Here is a 13,235-nt window from a genome sequence, read left to right on the forward strand (position 1 = left end):
TCTTCAAATCAGATTGGTACCAAGGTTTCCTTTCTGATGAATTTGAAAATAAGCCAACCAAACCTACTTTGCCTGATTTAGGCTCCTTTGGAGATTAAAAAAAAAAAAAATCCTAAAGAGCAAGAGTTTATATCTAAAGGAGATGAAGAGACTTCCAGCAATTGCTGCAGAGAAGCAGAGGGACACGAATGCATAGTTAGAGAGGCAGAGAGAACAGGGCACAGATCACACAGAGAGAAGTTCACAGCATGAGTGAGAAAGTGAGATTTTGAGGGCAACTGACCAAACTCTCCCATTTAAGTAACTTTATTTATGGGACCAGTGTCTCTGATTAGATCCCAGACCCTTTGCAGTATCCTGCACATCGGGAAAACAATGCACATGGGAAGAAGAGTTAAGGATGTGGGTGGTTTTATGAGCAATGTAGAACATTTGAGTTTCTTCAGATTTCCGAAGTCAGTTAAGGATGAAGTCAGTGTCTGTTTTAGGAGGCAGGAGTATAAATACCAAGGAGAACCCTCTCACTGGATAAGAACAAAGGAAAATGGAATTGGTTGGGCTCTGGTGCCTCCATTTATAACAAGATCCTCAACAACATTAAATTCATTAATTTGTTCAGCTAATATTTGTTGAGTGTCTATCTGGTGCCAGGTTTTGTGCTGGATGCTTGGCAACAGGACAGAGATTAGAACAACACAGATAAGGTTCCTGACCCCAGGGCACAAATCCTAGTGCAAAATACAGACAATAAGCAAGTAAACAACAAAAAGAATTAATACCCTAAGTTCAGTTAGTAACAAGGAATGAAAACAATACTGGATAGAGAACGCCTTGAGGTGGGGGTAGGGATTGGTCAAGTTGTACTGGTGATTCAGGAAGACCTTTCTGAGAAAGTGATGCTTGTATGGAGATAAGAAGGAACCACAGACACAAATCTGTGGGCGTGTACCACAGGAAGCCACCACTGTGGAGACCTTAGCAAGTTTGAGAAAGGAAAAGAAAGTTCGTGTGACTGTTGCTGAGTAAGGGGGAGGAGAACAGCAGACAGTGTGGAGAAATAAGCAGATTATTTTGGGGCTCGAGGGCCAATGATAAAAGTCTTGGATTTCACTACAATGAGAAAGAAAGCACTTGGAAGGTTGAGTTAGAGAACGTTGTGGTAAAAGTTAAAAGAACATGCTGAAAATGAGAAAAATGGGTTGAGAGGTGCAAGAAATGGGCATGAGACTATGTTAGAAAGCTATTACAATAGCGGTTCGGGTAAGAAAGAAACTGGGGTGCCCTAGACTAATGAGGCACCCCAGTAGAAAATCTGAGCTGGGAGAAAACTTCAAGTCTTCAGTGTGAATTGTGTGAAGCCCTTGGATTCAGAGAAAGTCCCTCAGGGATGCCAGGCTACAGAAGACTGGACAGATGCAGGTTCATACCTCTGTCAGCCAGGGCTGGATCTTCCTGGATGGGCTTACGATGCTGCTTCTCTTCAAAGAGCAGTCTTTATATATTTACTCAGCAGAGAGGAGAGTTCCTTTGGAAGACAGGCATAGGACAGGATGTTCAGCTTGTCTTCTGCTACTGTAAGCAATTCAACCCTGCCTCCAACTTTGCAAACTGGCTTATCCAAAGGAAAGTCTATGTCCTAGGCTCCAAACAGCTCAGGAAATGGTAATGTAAACTCTTAAGGGGTACTGGAGCACCTCTGCCACAGGGCAGAGGGAGATCTTGCCTCTATCCATGTGATTGCCGTAATGCTATTTCTAAAAACATGCTATATTCCCAGAAAGAACTCTGGAAAATGCATTTCTAAAATCTAGGTTCATTCTCAGTGTTTTCAGTTCCCCTTTTGAATTCCCTTTCCACTCCTCACCCCGAGATGGATCATCCCGATCCCAGCTTGACTTTCAGCCATGGCCTTTCCCGCACATCTCTACTCGATGTCGGAATCAGGCACATGTTTGCATTCTGTAATAAAAGGGTCCCACTGCCGAAAGTCATCATCGGGCCATTGATCTAACCTCTCACTTGATAACGGAGGAAACTGAGGCACGGGCCCAGAAGGCTCTTCCCCAAGGTGGTGCAGTGAGTCCGTGGCTAGGGATGAGAACCGCCTCTGTTCCAGATGTTCTTTCTACCAACATACAGAAGTCTCAACAAGAAAACAAACAAAAATGCACCGTGTTTAGAACATGGCTCGGATTTATTTGGGGGTTTCTAAGGTAACCACTTCTAAGGGAATCATTCCAAGGCCCTGGGTATGGTTGTCAAGGTTCCCACAGGTAAGAAGGGCAAGGTGCAGGGCAGAAATTGATAAGCAGCCCCTCCTTGCATGTAGAGACCAAGAAATTGAAAGACCTGAGAGCTGGTGTTCTGCCCGAGGGAAAGTAACAGCTCCACTTCCGATCTTGAAGGGACTAAGGCTAATCAGGGAGCCACATACTGTCTCAGACATCGGGTGTCCCAGGGACAGAGAGACTCATGAGGACCTGCAACTGGGCCACTGCCAGGTGGGGTGGCAGAGCTCTCCGTGGTGTGCTGGCGGTTACGAACAGCGGACTCTGTGGGGAGGGAGAAGGCAGGACTGGGGTGCTTGTCAATTCCGTGCTTCCAAGGACCCCACACTAGATGTGATGGGATCAGTGGCCAAGGTGCTGCCCGGTCGGGAAGGGGTGACACACAACTGGCTCCTTAGAGGTCATGCTACCCATTCTGGCAACGGGGAGGGAGGGCCTTCCTCGCAGCCTTTGCTGGCTCTGGCCACGACGGGGAAGTACATGGCATGGGCTCAGCTGTCACATCCTCCTCTCTGGTCACGAGTGGAGAGCTGGGCTATTCTTTCTGGAGTGGATCTGGGCAAGACCCTCCTTAAGCACCCACTGCTGCTTCTATCCAAGCCTGGAGTTCCATCATGAATAAATCATTCTTTCTTTCTTTTCCTGGAATTCTTAAAAAAGGCAGGAGTTGATGGGATGGGAGTGACACGTCTGTTGCACTTTGACATGAGTCCGTTTGACAGACTGAGAGAGAGGACCCTGCTGGAAACACAGAGAGGAGCAAAGCACTGAAATGGTCACAGGGAGACTGCAGACATGGAAAGGTTCGGGGCTCTCTTCCCTCACAATAAAGGGGCAGGCAGCCACTCAGGGCCTTCTCATTCTGAAGTCTCTAGGTAAAGCTGATGCTGTTGAAAGGCTTTGTCCTGGGGAAGGAGCTTCCGATGAATTGGTCTAGGTAAGAGGGCTCTAGAACAGTTCAGGATGTCAGGCTACCTCATTCCATAACCCAAATCAATTCCATAGGCATTAAATGTGAGAGGTAAAACCTTAAACCATTTAGAAAAAAATACAGGAGAATGTTTATGTGGTCTAGAGGAAAGAAGAGATTTATTAAGGCTCATAAAGTACTTAAAAAGAGAGAAAGTCAACCACATTAAAATGAAAATGTCTTTTCATCAAAAGACATCATTAAAAAAAGACAAGTTTTGGGACAAGCATGTGGCGTAAGGGTTATATCACTGGACTCCCTCGTAGTAGTAGATTATGCTTCAAGTCCCAGACCTGGCAGCTTAAAACTCATGCTGGGTGTGTGTGTGCGCGCACATACCCAAAATCCCAAGAGGAGAATGTAGGAGACGGGATTGCAACGTGACCATCCCTCCAGGGGGTGGTTTCTTGTTTTCTGTCTCTCTATCGCTCTCTTTCTCTTTGGCAAGTGTACATGCCCTATACCAAAAATCTCTCTCAAAACCAAAACAGGACAAAACAAAAAAAAGGACGAGCTTTCATATTGGTAGAAATATTTGTGGCATAACTAACTAATTACAAGTAATATACAAAATATAAAATTAACCTTCAAAACCCTATGTGAACAATGCAACAGAGTTAAAAATGCAAAGAGTTAAAAGAGAAATGGACAAGTACCGTGAGCAGGCAATTCTCAGAAGAGGAAGCAGTAATGGCCAATAGTCATGAAAAATGCTCAGGCTCATAATAGTCAGTGCTATATTTCATTCATTTTATTCCAACCAGATTGACCAGTATGAAAAAGTAAATCTAACAGTACCAAATGTTGGCTAGGATACTGCTGGTTGGTTGAAATTGGAGCAAGTACTTTGTTAAACAATTTGAAGCTCTATTGTAAATTTGAAGTTGGATACATTTATAATTCAACAATTTCACCCAAGTGTATTTTGTAGAGTGGGTATTTTTTTTTTTCTTTTCCTTCCTTAGTTTCTTTTATTGTCAAGGCATATGTGCTCACCAGAGACAGACAAAGAGAGAGGGAAAAAGCATCCCCATGGACCATGGTCATGCTGCACTCCCTTTGCTTTCATTTCTTCCTGCTGGGATTTGGGGCATGTTCCCCCCGACACACACACACACATACACTTGGTATGCTTTTTAAGCTTCCGGGGCTAGGATTCCAAACATGGTCAGCCCTAGGCATTAAATGTGAGAGGTAAAACCTTAAACCATTTAGAAAAAAATACAGGAGAATGTTTATGTGGTCTAGAGGAAAGAAGAGATTTATTAAGGCTCATAAAGTACTTAAAAAGAGAGAAAGTCAACCACATTAAAATGAAAATGTCTTTTCATCAAAAGACATCATTAAAAAAAGACAAGTTTTGGGACAAGCATGTGGCGTAAGGGTTATATCACTGGACTCCCTCGTAGTAGTAGATTATGCTTCAAGTCCCAGACCTGGCAGCTTAAAACTCATGCTGGGTGTGTGTGTGCGCGCACATACCCAAAATCCCAAGAGGAGAATGTAGGAGACGGGATTGCAACGTGACCATCCCTCCAGGGGGTGGTTTCTTGTTTTCTGTCTCTCTATCGCTCTCTTTCTCTTTGGCAAGTGTACATGCCCTATACCAAAAATCTCTCTCAAAACCAAAACAGGACAAAACAAAAAAAAGGACGAGCTTTCATATTGGTAGAAATATTTGTGGCATAACTAACTAATTACAAGTAATATACAAAATATAAAATTAACCTTCAAAACCCTATGTGAACAATGCAACAGAGTTAAAAATGCAAAGAGTTAAAAGAGAAATGGACAAGTACCGTGAGCAGGCAATTCTCAGAAGAGGAAGCAGTAATGGCCAATAGTCATGAAAAATGCTCAGGCTCATAATAGTCAGTGCTATATTTCATTCATTTTATTCCAACCAGATTGACCAGTATGAAAAAGTAAATCTAACAGTACCAAATGTTGGCTAGGATACTGCTGGTTGGTTGAAATTGGAGCAAGTACTTTGTTAAACAATTTGAAGCTCTATTGTAAATTTGAAGTTGGATACATTTATAATTCAACAATTTCACCCAAGTGTATTTTGTAGAGTGGGTATTTTTTTTTTTCTTTTCCTTCCTTAGTTTCTTTTATTGTCAAGGCATATGTGCTCACCAGAGACAGACAAAGAGAGAGGGAAAAAGCATCCCCATGGACCATGGTCATGCTGCACTCCCTTTGCTTTCATTTCTTCCTGCTGGGATTTGGGGCATGTTCCCCCCGACACACACACACACATACACTTGGTATGCTTTTTAAGCTTCCGGGGCTAGGATTCCAAACATGGTCAGCCCTGTGGGTTCTGATTCCCTTAACCACTAGGCTACGAAAACGACCCTCCCGCAAGATTTCTTAACCTCAACACTGTGGACACTCAGGGCTGAATAATTCCTTGTTGCACAGGCTGCCCAGTGTACTTCAGACAGTGTTGCAGGACTCCCAGCCTCAGACCTGAGCCAGTAGAAGCCCTCTGCTCCCTTTTCCTCCAATAATCTCCCCAGTGGTGATGACCAAAATGTTTCCTGGTATTCTTAAATGTCCCCTGAGGAAGGAAAATTGTCCTGTGTGGAGAATATGAATGAACGAATTTCTCTAGAGAAACAATTGCAGATATGCACCAGGAAACCAACAGAAAATATTAATAACAAAATTATTCTTACAATAAGACCTCTGAAAACCATTTAAGTATTTAGTAACAGAATGGGTACATAAACTGTAGTATATTCACACAGTGAAATCTATGAAGTCAGAAGATTCAAAAAAGATGCTTTGGAAATCTGAATTTTTTTTTCAGTTAATTTTTTGTTAAGTTTTGTTATTGGGCATGTACTCTTGCCTGACAGAGACAGAGAGAAGGAGAGAGAGAGAGAGAGAAAGGGAAAATGAGAAAGGACCCCCTCCCCCCCAGGAGGGATGATCATGCTGCAATTCTTTCTTCTCTTTTCTCCTTTTGGGATTTGGGGCATGCACACACACATCCTGGTGTGTTTTCAAGCTGTCTTGTTCAAGACTGAAACTGTGGAGTTGGTCATGTGTGATCCGGCCACCTTAACCACTGGCTGGCTTGGGAATCAAAAAGTCAAATTGAAGAAAAATGCAGCTGTGTGATTCTATTGGTATAACATCTAAAAAAAAGTGAAACAGAACAATGCAATGTTCCAGAATATACATGTGTAGTAAAACTTGGACAGGAAACCAAGGGAATGAGGAAAAAAAAGAAAAATTTGACAGTGATTACCTCCTGGCAGGAAAGTGGAAAGGCAAACTCAGGCAGTGCACCTAAGTGGCTATTTCTTAAATTATGGGGTAAACTATGTATGTTAATTTTATTTTTGTGCTCTATTTCTTATGTGTGTGATACATATTTTTTTCTATGTAGCAACAATTTCATAAGAAAAAATGAAAAAACATGTAGGAATTATGTGATATTTGCAACAGAAGAAACAAATTAAGACTACTTAGCTGTGGTGGGAGAACAACTGGGGCTTTCAGAACAGAAAACATATTGGTGCTCCTCCTCTGCATCCTCTACCCTAGATTTATCTGGTGCAGGGTCATAATGTTTTGCAAAGTTGCCCATGTCCCGTAGCCAAATGACGTTGTCCAGGTTCCTTTTTCTTCTCTGTGCTCAACTGAAAGAAATAAAAAAAAAGGTGTGACCTGAATCAGAAATCAGGGTTGATGAATACATGCACATCCTACTCCATGCTCCAGGCAGACATGAATAATTGATCACAACTCTCATTCTCTCTAAATGGGGAAAGAGACCTCTTAATTGTTTTCAATATAGACTTTCAGGCAATTATCACATGTAACGAGAGAGAATGTCTGTATGCCTAAGACTTGAGCTCTACTGTCTCTTCAGAGATTTGTCTTCTCTGTGTTCTCCCTCCCCATTCCACATTCAAGTTATTCTGATTAGTTTGGAAACTCTTTAAAGAGAGAGACAGTATCTCATTTCCATCATATTATCCATTCTCATTTCTTGAGGCCAGCGAGTACAAGTTTCTGTAAAAACTGGCCAGCTGGAAAGCAGTATTTCTTCTCCTCGTACCAGTCACATTCAGATCAAGTGTAAAACAAAATTTCAGAGCCTATGAAACAGATGCTGGTTGTCAGTGTGCTAACCCCATTCAGCATGCTAGAGACTTACCAGAGAAAACTGAGTCCTAATTTCTGCTGAAGGCTTATGAAAACAACAAGAGCAGCAACAACCAAACATAAAACAAGACAGAACAAAATTAAACAAAACCCAGGACCAGCAGTTAGCATAATGGCTATGTCGCTGGACTCCCACATAGTCGACTGCGGTTCGCATCCTGGACCCGGTGGCTTAAAACTCACACCGGGCGCATGTGCATGAGTGCCTAAGATCCCGAGAGGAGAAGGGATTGCGGCGTGGCCATCCCCCCTGGGGAGTGATTTCTCACTTTCTGTCTCTCTATCTCTCTCTGTCTGGCGAGCGCATGCGCCCTATAGCAAAAACCTCTCAAAAAAAAAAATTAAACAAAACGCAAGAGAACGTGGAGAAGCCATGTGCTAGAATGAAGAGAAAGAATAGACTCAACACCAGGTTAAGAGAAGATGGTCTATAAATATCGTGGGAGAGAAGGGTGGTGGAAACAGCATCTGGCAGATTTCAGAAGGCTGTTCTCTCTGTTGACTTAGCCAACTCAGCCTCTCAACTGCATCTTCTAATCCATTAACTCTCTTACAGGAGGAGGTGATTTCTTTGAGCCTCTGATTCCATTTCAATGGACTGAAATAGAAGTTAGATTCAAGTGCTAAAATCCAGAAGGATATTTTACAACCAAGTACCGCACGCCCTCCAGTGGCAGTAAACCAGTAACTCAGGTGAAAATTGGAAACTCAATTTCTGCCTAAAATAGACTTGAAAGTATTAGGTACATTTTTGTTGTTGTTGTTGTCAGCTGAGTAGTCACGATTCTATAATGACTTTTAAAAAATCTGGGATGCTGCGTGGGGATTATGTAATGTTATCAATACATAGTGTGTCAAAGCTGAAATTAATCATAAAAATAATTTATCCAATTATTATGTCTAGGAGAAACTGAAAGTTCAGAGAGGTAGAGGGGACAGGGCTTGACACTGGGTTCCCAATTCAGTGCTTCCTCCATTCCACATTTTGGCTCTCTATATGTTTTGAACATTCACTTTGGATGCAGCACCGTCAGCCATCATTGAAGGAATAGCGGTAGCATTTATTAATTACCAGTTCGAACTCTGCAAGGGACACTGTTCTAAGAGCATCACAGTGATGATCTATCATTCCCCCAACAGTTTACCAGGTAGTATTACTATCCTTATCTTGCAGATAAAGAGATGGAGGCTCAGAGTGGTAAGAAGGGAGTGACTAAAAGATATAGATGACATACCTCTGCCCTCAACCCATTTTATAGCCTAGTCAGAAACATGAGCTTGCTCACTTTGGCTGGAAGGAAAGTGGTGTATATTATTATTGTGTCTAGGAAATAGTTTTAGAGATAGGACCCCATGGCCAGAGAAGAAAGATGGGTTTTCTATTTTTTTTTTTTTTTTTTTTTAATTGGACCATCCCCAAGGGCGGATAGGTTTATTGGGCAGCAGCTGGAGACTCAATGGCTGGATCTGGCTATGCACTCCAGCTCGTCCTTCTTCCTGATGGCCTAGGAGGTGGAGGGTTCCTTGGCAGCACTGGTGAGTGCCAGGGCACTCGGCGATGGTCTTGATGTTTCCGAAAGCAGCCTCACAGGCACCTGCACACAGCAGCCAGATGGTCTGATTCACACGGCGTGGTAGGGACACGTCCACAGCCTGCAGTCTCACTGTCCCATCTCTTCCAATGTGTGGGACCACTGTGGATGATGGCATTCACCAGGACCTGTAGAGGGTTCTCGCCAGCGAGCAGCTGGGCAAACTCAAAGGCATGCTTGACAGTGCGCACAGTCATGAGCTTCTTGCCGTTGTTATGGCCATGCACCATCATGGAACTGGCGAGGCGCTCCAGATGGGGCACTATGCCTTGTGGAAGTGCTTGGCAGGTATCGCCCCGCACTGTGGGGCAGATACTGGGCATACTTCTCCTTCACTGCTTTGTAACCTGCAGAGAAATGTCATTGATCTGCACATCATCTGCGCTCCATTTTCCAAAGAGCTTGATATCAGGGGTCTCTGTCATGGCTTTGTGGCCATCTTCCACTGGGTCATCCTTAGGGTAAAGCTGGAGTGACTATACTGTTTGGTGTGAGCCACACGAGACGAGCCCTGGCACTGATGGGAAGAGTGAGAGGTGGGTTTTCTAAGTGGAGTTCTTTGTAATGCTGATGGATGAGGCTAACACCAGCACCTCTTACGTCAATCCTAGGAGTTGTGTCTGCCCTCTACAGTGCATTAGCCAAGGGCTGAAATTGGGCCCAGAAGGAAATCATGTTTGAATAATTACTGGTCTCTGCTCTAAATGAGAGAGAGAGAGAGAGAGAGAGAGAGAGAGAGAAGTTGGCATATGCTGTATATGAGATGGGAGGGTCTTTCAAAAAGTTCACAGAGAATGTATTTTATTTAAAAAATGTATAAATGAAAAAAAACTGTTTGCATCAAAATAAACTCCCACTTCCGTTCCATTTTACTGTGCTTTTGAGAACCGCTCGTATTTGCCAGAAATGCTCCACAAAGCCTACAGATTCTCCAGTGCCGCTTGTAGACACAGATGCAAGGGCACTCTTTGAACGAGTAACCAAAGCTCTAGGTAACACGTGTGTAAAGCTTTTTTTTTTTTTTTTTTAAAGTTCAGTCATGATACTTTAAGGACAAAGCCTGACTTCTGCATGTGATTATTTTTACTCCTCATATTAGGTTTATTTTAAATAATCATTTTGGGTCATTGAAAAAGTCCTAAGACATTTATACATAGAAGAACATAGAAAAATATGTCGTGACTTTCCCAATGATCCAATAAAAAAATTGACGTCTTTTGGTATATAGTCCTATGAACTATAATACATGTATAGGCTCGTATAACCACCACCACACTCTGGATGCAAAAGAGCTCAATAATCTCAAAATCTTCTCTCCTGCTGTTCCTCTGTTGGCACACCTGCCCCTGTCCTAGCACCTGGGGACAACTGATCTATTTCCTATCATGGCAGTTTTGTCTGATTTAGAATGTCATATAAATGGGACATATAATGTGTAACCTCTTGAGACTGGTTTCTTTCACTCAGCCTTTAAAAGCAGGTTTTAATGAGATACTTCATCCTTTGTTTTCCAGCTATTAAGAAAATATTGGATAGTAAAATTCCTCGACTCCATAGAAAAAGGGTGACTTCACTCACATTAATGTTGAGTCTAATTCGTTCTAGGAATATATAAATATAGCCCTTCAAGAGTCCATGCTCTTTTAGGTGTGATTCTGTGTACTGAGTTTACTTTCCAGACACACTCAGTCTGATGTCTTGAGTTAAATTTTCACTTAGCCCTTGCACTATATTATAAAATACTTGTTAATATTCCCTTTATGGGCTAACATTTCTTTACCTTTTTTTTGAATAACATTTTTAAAGGAAAATATTAGTTAATTGTCATTGTAAATCACATTTCGAATGAAACTTTTTATTTTTTTAGTTCAGATATTTTATTTATATATATTTTTATTTTAATATTTTATACATATGTCACTTAGCTTGCAAAGTGAATATTTCAACATGGGTACATTTCTCACCAGTCCTGTTGAGAGTACATTTTATCTTCAACAGATAATAACCCAGTTCTTTGTCCCATAAAAGCCTTGTTTCTCTTTTTCTCCTTAATGTCCTTCCTCAGATTCTCCTCCTTCACCCACCCTCTCCCCACACTGTATCTGGTATTTATAACCATTTTCTATGTTTCTATATCCTCTAGTTATTCTGTTTCAGCTGTAGAGTGCAGACACTCGCTGTATATTAAGTGGAGACATACAGTGTCTCTCCTTCATAGCCTGGCTTGCTTCACTCAGCAGTAAATCTTCCATATTCATTCACTTTCGGTCAAAAGCCAGGGTCTTGTTTTTTTATGGGTGAGTAGTATATGTGCCACACTTTTTAAATACGGTCCTCTGTTGATGGGTATTTGGTTTGGTTCCATGTCTTAGCAATTGTGAATAATGATACAATAACCATCAATGTGCAAGTACTTTTTGACTAAGGATTCTTCTGTCCTTTGGGTAGATACCACGGAGTGGGATGGCAGGATCATATGGCAGTTCTATTTGTAGATCGTTGAGGAATCTCCATATTGTTCTCCACAGTGGCCAGGCCAATTTACGTTCCCACAAGCAGTATAGGAGAGTTCCCCTTTCACCACACCCCCACCAGCACTTGCCATTTTTTTTTTCTGTTGTTGTTTTAATCTTAGTCATTCTGACTGGGGTTAGGTGGTATCTCATTGAGCTTTTGATCTGCATCTCCCTTATAATGAGGGATGTTGAGCATTTCTCACATGCCTTTTGGCTATTTGTAGGTCTTTCTTAGAGAGTGGTTTTGTCAGCTCATTCTCCCATCTCTTAATTGGGTTGATCATCTTTTTTTGGGAAAGCTGCTAGAGTTCCCTGTGTATTCTGGTTATCAGTCCCTTATCTGATGCAGTTTACAAAAATATTTTCCCATTCTGAGGGCTGTTGATTCACACTAATTACTGTGTCTTTTGCCATGCTGAAACTTCTTAATCTGATGTAATCTCACTTGTCTATTTTTGGGATTATCGATTGCGCTTTGGGAATCTTATTTAAGAAGTCTTTGCCTACCCCAATATCTCCCAGAGATTTCCCAGTGTTTTTTTTTGTTGTTGTTTGTTTGTTTGTTTGGTTTTTTTGAGAGGTTTTCGCTATAGGGTGCATGTGCTCACCAGAAAGATAGAGACAGACAGAGAGACAGAAAGCGAGAAATCACCCCCCAGGGGGATGGCCTGGCCATGCCGCAATCCCTTCTCCTCCTTTCTCCTCTCGGGATCTTGGGCACGCACGCACACGCACCTGGCATGAGTTTAAGCCACTGTGTCCAGGACTCAAACCACAGTCAACTACATGGGAGTCCAGCAACATGGCCATTACGTTAACTGCTGGTCCCTTCCTGGTGTTTTCCAGCAGTAGTTTTATAGTTGGAGATCTTAGGCTTAGCTTTTTAATCCACTTTGAGTTGACTTTTGTCAATAGTGACAGGTAGGGGTTCAGATTCATCTTTCTGCAAGTGGATATCCAGTTTTCCCATTTGCTAAAGAGGTTTTCCTTTTCCTATTGGATTGACTGGTACCCTTTGCTAAAAAACAGTTGTCTGTATGTTTGGGAGTTTATTTGTTGGGTCTGTATTCTGTTCCATTGGTCTACTTGTCTGTTTCTGTGCCAATACCAGGTTGTTTTGATTATCACAGCTTTGTAGTATATTTTCAGATCAGGGAGTGAGATGCTGCACACTCCACTCTTCTCGTGCAGGATTGCTTTGGCAATACAAGGTCCTTTATGATTTTAGACAAATTGTATGATTATCTTTTCTAGATCTCTGAAGAATGTCTCTGGCACTTTGATTGAGATTGTGTTAAATATGTAGATTAATTTGGGTAGAATTACCATTTTTTTTAAAGAATTACTTAATTTTATTTATTCACTTATTATCACTTTTTTTTTTAAATTTGATTAGAGTGAGACATAGAGGGAGCAAGAGAGAGAGGGAAAGTGCGAAAGTAAGCCATCAGGTCCAGGACTCGAACCGTGGTTGGTTATGTGGGAATGTCCAGCACCTTAACCACCACGCCACCTGCTGGTCCCTAGAATTGCCATTTTGATTATATTAATTCTTCCAATCCAGGAACATGGGATATCCTTCCACTTTTTTGTGTCATTTTCAATTTCTTTTTTTTAGCTTCTCATAGTTTTCTTTGTGGTGGTCTTTAACTTCTTTGGTTATATTTATTCTTAGGTATCTTAT

At 41.8% G+C, this 13,235-nt stretch overlaps 1 pseudogene; it reads right to left on the bottom strand.

Moving 5' to 3' along the window:
* Positions 1 to 8,897: 8,897 nt before the first annotated feature.
* On the bottom strand, positions 8,898 to 9,460 carry LOC102482152 (40S ribosomal protein S5 pseudogene; annotated as a pseudogene).
* Between the last annotated feature and the right edge of the window lie 3,775 nt (positions 9,461 to 13,235).

The sequence above is a fragment of the Tupaia chinensis genome, unplaced genomic scaffold (assembly GCF_000334495.1).
Source record: "Tupaia chinensis unplaced genomic scaffold, TupChi_1.0 Scaffold000555_1, whole genome shotgun sequence".
Taxonomy (NCBI): Eukaryota; Metazoa; Chordata; class Mammalia; order Scandentia; family Tupaiidae; genus Tupaia; species Tupaia belangeri.